Below are 9,965 nucleotides of genomic sequence, written 5' to 3'. Positions count from 1 at the left end.
ATTGTATATAATAACAACAATATTGTTTTGAGAATGACTGAATGAATAATGTATTTTGTCCATTGCTAATACTCAATCAAATATAAAGTATACATGAAGAAAGACACCATCGGCATGTAGAAAAATAACTGTTAAATAGAAATAGGTATAAAATAAATGTATACATATATAACTATGTGTTCCTAATGATGGCCATCTTTGAGATAGAGAGGGAAGAAAATATTGACATGAGAATTTTGTAGTATATTTGAAAGGAATAGCAGGTTGTACATAGGAGATTTGCAGTTCATGTAGTATGATCAGTTTTTTTTTGTACTTTGTTACTGAAATGATTATTTTATTCCATCAATTAAAAAGAAACTATTTTGTAAAGACATAATATAAAACAATGCCTTATTTATATGGGAACAACTTGGTTAAAAAACCAAAGAGACAGTAGCTTTAGAAATGATCATATATTTAGATCTATCTACTAAAGGTCATCTAATCTAATTTCCAGGGGTCACTAGCCTGATGTCACACAGATAATAACTATATTTTGAATAGCATATGATTTCAAGTATTTAGGTCTTTTCTGGGGTGCAGCAGTATTGTTAATTAGATTGCAATGGGAAAGATAGCAGTATTTTTAGAAACAAGCATTTTTTCTTTATTATTTTAAATACTTTGCTTTATAGTTCTTACATGTCACCACTGATTATGCAGAGAAATGATAAACAGTATTTTTGACACCTTAGGGAATGAAAGACTAGTTACAGAGAGGTCAATCAATTTATTTGTGGTTGAAAGTTTAATAAAGAGAAGTCAAACAACTTACTAAATGTAAAGTGGCAAGGTAGAATTGTTTGGATTTTTTTGCAAATCATGCATTTGTTTGATTCATAGTTCAATCTTCTTACTTGTTCTATATGAGCTCTCTAAATGCAGATGCACAAGGGATGTTGAACCAGAGTATGTTCATTCTAGACTGCAAATAAGTATGATATTGGAAAAAAATGTATTTTGGGAAAAGTAAAATGCAAAAATAAAAATAAAATAAATTATGACATAGCTATAATTTTGTATATATCTATACCTAGGTATATAGGTTCATATTGTAAATGATCATACATCTATTTTCAGGGAAACTTTAAGCTCAGAGGAAATATGAGCCCCAAGCATGTTTTCACATCATTTAAGAGGCCTTGGATATTGAATTATATGTAGGAGGAAGATTTCTACAGTTTAATATTGACTGGACTTTCCACTTCCCTCTACTTCCTCACCACCCAATCAGGAGCTATTTTAAAGTCATATAGAATTAGCTGTCTTTCCTAGAAACAGGATATAGGAGGAGTCAGGAAGCAGGCGGTTATAGATCAAATAGATTTGGGCAAGGCTACTTAAATATTATGTTCAAAAGTACATTCTTTGCTGAAAGGTAGAACAACTACCTTTGCAGTAGTACAACTATCACTTTTATTTCTGGAAGGAAATTATATTCTGCCAAGTGTAAAACAGCTAAAAGTCTGTAGCATGAAGGCATGGGCAGGGGAATGTGGGGTGCTGGTAGTGGTGTTATTCTTCCATCTATGCCAGGAAACTACATCACTGGCTCAAAGGGGGAGAATTGAACTGTGTTTATATAATATATTACCAAAAACCCACATAGAATTTTAAGTTTCTTGGAAAAATATTTCTCATGCTTCCCTAGCTCATTCTGTGATTAATTTAACAGTATTATGAATATATCTGTGTGTAATTGCTAGATTTTCTATAATAAAAAGAGAGAACTAGAACCCAGAGGGGCATACATCAGGATTTTATAACAAAGCATCTTACAAAATTTAGTTAACATTCCTGATTGCAAAAAGGGATCTGCCCTTGTAAATCACTTGCTCTTTCTTATTGTGTTCTGTTTTCTAATTAAATTGGTCATAGAAAGCTTCTGGGACCTTGGGAGTTGAACTCAAAGAATATTATGGGGGCAGAGCTATTCATTCCAAACCGGCTGTTGTTCTCTTGCATGCTGATTCACACTAAGAGGCAACTACTGCCCTCCCAGTTGTGTTTACAGCTCCCCTTGGGCAGATTTCAGCCCCAAATGCTCATTTCGACAAATCACTTTCATTTATTTTCATACTGTATATAACATCAAGCAAATCAAGGCATTTCATTATAGGTTCTAATTGCTTCTCTGAAAGGTAGCATGTTTAAATGTATTAAAATATGTTAAACATGAAAACAGACCCACTGAGAGCCATTTATGTCTCAACATCATCATCACCTGTAGGAAGTAATGTAAGGTACTTCTGTTCTCTCAAGCAGTTTCTTAATTTGAGTGGAAATAGAAGCAGCTTTTAGAATTACTCTTTGCCTTAAGATACTGCCCTAAATGGGAGATAATCAATACTGTTTTCAGTGGTACTTCTAACTTTCCCAGATTTCAGAACATGATGCTCCAGAGGTAAATTTGTTTGGAATACTCAGATGCTAAATAGATGTATTTGGGGATTTAATGAACAAAGACAGACACACACTATGTGAGTGTGTGTGTGTGTGTGTGTGTGTGTGTATCCATATGGATGGATATATGTGCCCACATCCATATATCCACAAATACACTCACAAACACGTATACAAATATATATCTAAAATGCTTTTTAATTTCATACAAATTAATCTATGTATATTTGTCCCTGAATCTGTCTCTGAATCTTAGGCACATACTATATCAGGGACTATCTAATTAAAAAAAATTCTAAGAAGTTTCCATTTGACAGCCTCATATTCAAATATGTAGATTATTAATATATTTTGCCCACATATTCTAAGGTTATGTCCTAGTTTTATGAATTTGATCTACAAGACCAGGTATATACAAATATCACACAACTAAATGGCTTCCGTGAAGACAGGTGTTAAATAGCATAGTGTTACAGGGAGCATTTATTACCATAATCACAATTTTATGAGTGAGAAATAAATTCTTATATAGGGGGTAAAGGTAAAATCTTTGGTCAGTAGAGAATATTAGGGTACCAAGATGAATTTTTTAGTCATTTTTACTTGAGTACCATTCAAAATCTGCCCCATAACTTTGAACATAGCAAACAGCTCTGTCCAGGGCCTTCTTTCATTCTTTTTTTCACTCTCTGAATTTTGGTAATTCCACCAACTTCAAACAGATTTTGTTATCAACTTGCTGCAAATGACTCTTAGATCTATATGTCTGACCCTGGTTTCTTTCTTGATCACTTGTACTGAACAAATTGGTCATTTCCAACTAGAGGTCCCATAGGCCTCTAATCTCAATATCCTGAAGATAACTTATTAACTTCCCCCTTAAACTTCCTATCTTTTAATTTCCTTGCCTTTTTCTCTGTAGGACGCTTTGATCCTTCCAGTCATTCTTTTAGAATCATTCACCTTTCACATCAATTCAAGTAGCAAGTCTTTGCTGATTGCATCTCTAGAAGCACTCACATCCATCCACTCTCAACCCACAGGCCCAACACCTCTCATTTCAGAAACTTATCGCTTCTAGTGTCAACTATTAGGATAGCATCCTAATTGTTTTTCTTGCCTCCAGTCTTTATTTTATCCAATCCATTCTTCACAAAGTGGTCAAATCGATATTGCTAAAGCACACGTTGGACAATGTAATTCTTCAAAGATCACCATTATCTCTCTCCTTTCTCTATGATTACTTTCAAACTCTTCTACTGGCTTTAAAGACAATCTTAATCTAACCATGATCTACCTTCTCAGGTTTATTACAGACTACTCTAATTCATATATTTCCTATTTCAGGCAAAGTAGACTACTCAGTTGTCCCTAAGCTACACTCTCCATCTCCTGCCTCTACATTTATATAGGTTATCCATTCCTGAAGGCAGTCCATCACTATTGCCTTGGAGAATCCTGATCTTTCTCCAAGGTTCAACTCAAATGCCACTCCTTATTCTCTTTCATTCATCCAGTTGATAATTCACTTCTTCCCATGCAAAGCTGTGCTGTATTTCTTTTTTAAACATTTTGTTATGTTTTTTAATTTGATTTAACCCAATAGAATGCAATCATAGACTGTTTCATTTTTTTCATTGCACAGAGCCTAGCACAGTGAATAAGAAATGCTTTTGAAATGAGAAAAATCAAGAATCAATCTTTTCTTTTGTTTGAAATTTTTACATGGACATCTTCCATGAGGCTGGTTGAATGTTGTTGGTGATCATAAATCTTTCTATTTGACACTTGTTCTGGTATCAATACTCCGTGAATTACTAAACAAAATTATCTCCACAGTCTTGTAAATGTTTCCACAGTATATATGAGAAGCTATTTGTCTAAAGAGGAACTTCAAGGCTTCATTTTGTTCTTTTGAGGCAAATTATAGAACTGCTAAACTTTGGAGTTTGAAGGAACGTCAGAGGTTATTCAATCCAAATCACATGTCAATAGAATTCCCTTCTACAACGTTTTTGAAAAGCAATCTTCTATCCTTTAATTTAGGACTGACAGTGAAGGAGAGCCCATTAGTTTCCAAGTTGCCATTCTATATTGGTATAGCTTGAATTTTTAACAAGTTTTCACTTATAAAGAAGAGCGACTTCATTGGTATAGTGAACTGTTGTGTGAGGAAACTGTCTACCAGTTCATGCTGACTTATAATTTTAGGGAATTTCCTAGAGCCATGAATGTTAAATGACCTGCCCAGGATTACATGGTCATTATGTGTCAAAGGTCCAATTTGAACCTCCATCTTTCTGGCTTCCTGGATGGCTTTCTCTCACTTAGTCATGCTGCCTCTCATTTTTTTATTTACATCAATTTAATGTCTGCAATTTTTACCCAATCGTTTTCTTATATCAATCATGTGAAGCTTAGCAGAATAAGTCCATACAGCAAACTCATAAATTTGAAGCCATCTATCATTTCACTACTTCAAAATTGAATATAGGATTGTTGTGATCCACAATTGAAAAAAAAATACATGTCATTTTCTGAAATTAAAAGTGATATAGTTCAATCACCAACACCATGATCATCATTATCATAATCATCCTTTGCAATGGAAGAAGTTGCACAGTTGTCGGTAGTAGTTATTGTAATAACAGTGACAAGAAATGGTTTTTGTTTTTTATGACATATTTCCTAGAATCATCTTTCTCTTAATGTAGAATATTTATAAATGTGCATATATCATATTCATCTCTACTTCTCCCTCTACCTTTGTCTGTGTCTCTCCTCTTTCTCCTGCTTTTCTCTTTCTCTTTCTTTCACTTTCTTCTATATCTTTCCCTCTATGTTCATATCTGTTTATTTTCATGTTTATCTCTGTGTCTATCTGGTGTCTATCAGCTTCTATCTCTTTGTCTCTGTCTCTGACTCTGTGTATCTCTCTTGGTATGCCTGTCTGTCTATCTCTGCATCTCTGTCTCTGTTTATGAATGTTTCTGTCTCTACCTCTTTTTCTGTGCCTCTGACTTTCTGTGTTTCTCTCTCTCTCACTCTCTGTATCTCCTTCTTTGTATACTACATGATTATGATCAGGAAATCATAAGGAATTTCATAATAAAAAAGAACTTTACAAAAGAGAATTTTATATATATATATATGTTGTATATATAACTTTGGATTTTTTATGATCTGTCTCTTTTCATTGAACTTGTCCGTCATGGACATTCAAATACAATAGGTACTTTTAATAGGATAGAAAAAAAAGTCAAGGGAAGAATAGTCCATCATTATGTATTTACTCAGGATATTTCTTCCTAACCATCCAGTTCATCATCATGGAACTTCATCCAAGTTTGTGACTGTTATCCCAGTGATAATGAGTTTATTTGTAGGAGACTGCACCACAAAATTCTTGGGAAAGGATGTTTTGTAGTTACTATGCTGCTATGCCATATTAATAGATAGAGGGCTAGAAAATGATACAAACCATAGAGAGAGAGTTAAGATATTGTATAGAAAAGTTATGATCCAATAAAAGATCTTGATCAGCTTTAAAAATAAAAGCTGAATCTACTAGGATGGAATTTTATATCGCAATAAGTGTTCCTCCCAAATTTAGATAGAATAGAAAAAGAAAGAATGGAATATGAAGGGAGAGAGAGAAGGTGAGAGAAAGGAGTGAGACAAAGAAAGATAGAGACAGATGGAGACAAATAGACACACAGAGAAAGAGAAAGTAACACAGAGAGACACTGACAGACATAGAGACTCTAAATCTAGTACTTTGCTCCACCAAAAAAATATAGACAAGAAGAGATTTGGTGACTTTCTCAATTTTAGAGATCAAGTAAGTTTGGAATTCAGGACTCTTTACTGGAATATGAAAAAAAGTATTTTCTACATTGTGGTAAATCCTGAAATGTGTTTGAACCTTCTGGATTTAAAAGTTCCCATGCTAGGTGTGGTAGAATTAAGTCTTTGTAATCATAGAAAATGTTAGTTCCAAAAGGTTAACATTGTTGAGAATATTTTATATACTACCATAAAATTCAGAATATTGCTACTTGAGCTTCTTCTTCTTGATCTGAAGCTCTTCACAGAAGATTTTTGCTATTCAGAACTTCCCAGGGAGAATAATGGAACCAATGCTGGGTCTTATGTCAAAGTATCAAGGTTCACATCTTGTCTCTGATTCTCCCTGTTTTACTTAATCTCTTAGCCTCAGTTTTCTCATTTGTAAATTGAAGAAATTGGTCTAGATCTTGAGAGGAATGATTGGAGCAGGGAATCTGCAGTGGCCTTCTAGGTCCTGGATGTGGTCTTTTGACTGGGTCCAATTTTTATAATACAAAGCCTTTTATTAAGAGGATTTTTTTTCTGTGAAGTTTGGATTCAATCAAAGGGTTGCACTTGAGGACCTAGAGGGTCACATATGGACTTGAGGCCACAGGTTCGCCACCTCTGGTCTAGATGGTTTCTGAGCATATTTTTGCCTCTAGATCTACGATTCTCTGAATCCATTATTTAAAAGCTCCTCCTATGGAGATAGTAAGAAAACAAGAGTCCCTTATTATCACCCGTGGTTCCTAAGAGAAGAATGAAAACATGCAATCCTACCTCTATTTCCTCACTTCAAAAGATACTCATAATACAATGGTGGGAGCAGTGAATTTGAACTTCATTTGGTACCTGAGTATTCCCATTCAACATGTGCTATCACTTGGAAGCACTAAGAGTGCACTATCTTGAGGTCTACTGGATGGTTAGCAAGAAATGTCCTGAGTAAACACATAATGATGGGCTATTTTTCCCTTGACATTTTCTATTCTATTAAAAGTACCTATTGTATTTGTATGTCCATGACATACAAGTTCAGCGAAGGTGAGACAGATCATAAAATACATTCTTGAAAGATATTAATATTATCTGACATTTCACTAACATTTTGTTTGTGAAATGTTTTAAAAACATTATTTCATTTGAGTCTCATAGCAATACCATGAGGTAAATATATTCACATTTTATGATGAGGAAACATAGAACCATCAGGGCCAAGTGACTTGCTTATGGACACATGGCTAGTAAATTCTGTATAACAAGATGAGAATTTGAAATAAAGTCTTCCTGATTCAGGGTCTAGCCCTCTGTCTACTAACATGGCATAGCAACACAGTAACTACAAAACATCCTTTCCCAAGAATCTTGTGGTGTAGTCTCCTACAAATAAACTCAATATCACTGGGAATAATATACACAAACTTGGATGTTCCATGGTGATGAAGAATGTGACAAAAGCAACTATTGCTTCCAGTACCACAGGTCTTAATGTATTTGCTCATGGATTCCTCTCAGTAGTACAACTCTGATATGTCAGGACTAATTCTCTCTTGCATCTACAATCCACAGTCTTCACTTCTATTGGAGGATTGTGCTCTTTGAAACAATTTTCTCTAAGTAATGCCACTCCATTTGTGTGTTTGTGTGTATGTGTGTGTGTGTGTGAGGGAGAGAGAGAGAGAGAGAGAGAGAGAGAGAGAGAGAGAGAGAGTGAGAGAGAGAGAGAGGAAGAGAGTATATCTCTGCTCTTGTCTTAGACGTATTTGAGTTTACAGTCTTTGATCTGATAGAAGAACAGATACTATGTCTACTGAAAGACATCATGGCCAGTGGTGTGGGGATGGAGAAAGTCTTGTGCTTAATTTTATTTAAAAGTCCTGTTTGAAAAATCATGGTGATATATTTAAAATGACAAATTATTTTTTGCATTTTTTGTTGTTCCAAATAAAAAGTGAAGTGCATCAGCACTGGACCTAGTCCTCCGGTGGGAGTATTTTAAGTCTAGCTATTTATCCCAAGTTATTTGAAAAACAATTGAACAAGTGACAGACTTCTGCCTCCTGGTTAGATTTCCCTGCTTTTTCTTTGCTTGGTTAACAGCCAAGTGTATGACTTTGAAATAACCTTTTCCAGCCTATAACTCCACATCTCACCCATAATTTTTCCCACTGCAGCCGTTCCTTTGAATGGACACTTTCAGCAAAGTGATTATCATATACAGTACTGCTCATAAGACACATATTTTATTTAGGTACTGGCCAGTGCTGTCCTTTCTTTAAAGTAAAATCTTGTGAAGGTTTTTCCCCCACTCTTTTATCACTTAAAAGTGAACTGAGTTTAATGTTCTACCAAAGCATTAAAGAAACTTTTGTAAAACACAGAATTGTGGGGGCACATACTATAGAATTTTCAATGGTTCTTTGGTTCCTTAGGTGACCCTGTCTGAATTTCCCTATTCTCTTAACATCTTAGGACATATATAGCCTATCTGAAAATGTGTGAAAGCAATATCTGTATTCTAAAGTAGAACAGAGTTCTTAAAAGTTTATGAAAGTTTGATGAAATCACAAGCTTGGACTAGACCATGAAAGCCCTTTAAGTGAAAAGATGGGAGCCACTTCATTTGCAAAAACCCATAGGGACACATTGCAGGACATAAGACCATTTTTTACTTGTTTATACTCCCTCCTGTATATAAATTTTATACTTTTTTAGTTATTTCTCTTGCATTTGTCTAGAATCTCCCTGCATCCTCATGCCAAAGATATTTCTCCTGAGCAATAAAAGTTTTAGGATAGTGTTGGGCAGATTAGATGCCTCAAGATGCTTTATAAGCTGCATAGACTTAAATGAACAACTTTCTAAGGGAGGCTGTGATGATAGGTATAGGTCAATATTTCTTAAACTCTGTTCTTCAGGACCCTGATGTTCCACAAAAATGTAAAAAACAATTCTGTAAAGAGGAGGGGAAATGAAGCTATTACAAGTTATCCTGTACAAATGGAGAAGTTTTGAACATTGTGGATAAGTTCACTTACCTTGGTAGTATACATTCCAGGGTTCTACACAATGACAATGAAGTTGATGCCTGCATTGCCAAAGCTAGCTTCGTGTTTGGGAGGTTCTGAAGAAAAGCTTTGGAGAGAAGAGGTATTAGACTGATTACCAAACTGAAGGTCTGCAGAGCTGTTGTGCAGGCCTTGTTGTATGCCTGTGAAACATGGACAGTCTACCAGCTCCATGCCGGGAAACTGAATCGCTTCCATTTGAACTGTCTTAGGAAGATTCTGAGGATCACCTAGTAGAATAAGGTACCAGACACTGGAGTCCTTGCTCGAGCTGAACTGCCAGGTTTTCAAACTATGCTTCAGAGAGTGCAACTTTGATGTGATGGCCACGTTGTTGGAATGCAAAATGTACGCTTGCCAAAAAGACTATTTTATGGAGAACTCATATGGGGCAAGCGATCACATGGTGGCCAGAAGAAGCAATACAAGAACACTCTCAAAGTCTCTCTTAAGAATTTTAGATTTGACTGTGCAACATGGGAGACAATGGCACAGGACCTCTCAGTATTCTGTGTCCACATCAGAAAGGGTGCTGTGCTCTATGAGAAAAGCAGAATTGAGACAGCCCGAAGTAAACGTAGCCCAAAGTAAATTTGAAATATCCACCCCAAATATTCACGT

The sequence above is a fragment of the Notamacropus eugenii genome, chromosome 4 (assembly GCF_028372415.1).
Source record: "Notamacropus eugenii isolate mMacEug1 chromosome 4, mMacEug1.pri_v2, whole genome shotgun sequence".
Taxonomy (NCBI): Eukaryota; Metazoa; Chordata; class Mammalia; order Diprotodontia; family Macropodidae; genus Notamacropus; species Notamacropus eugenii.
This window is presented reverse-complemented; position numbering follows the sequence as displayed.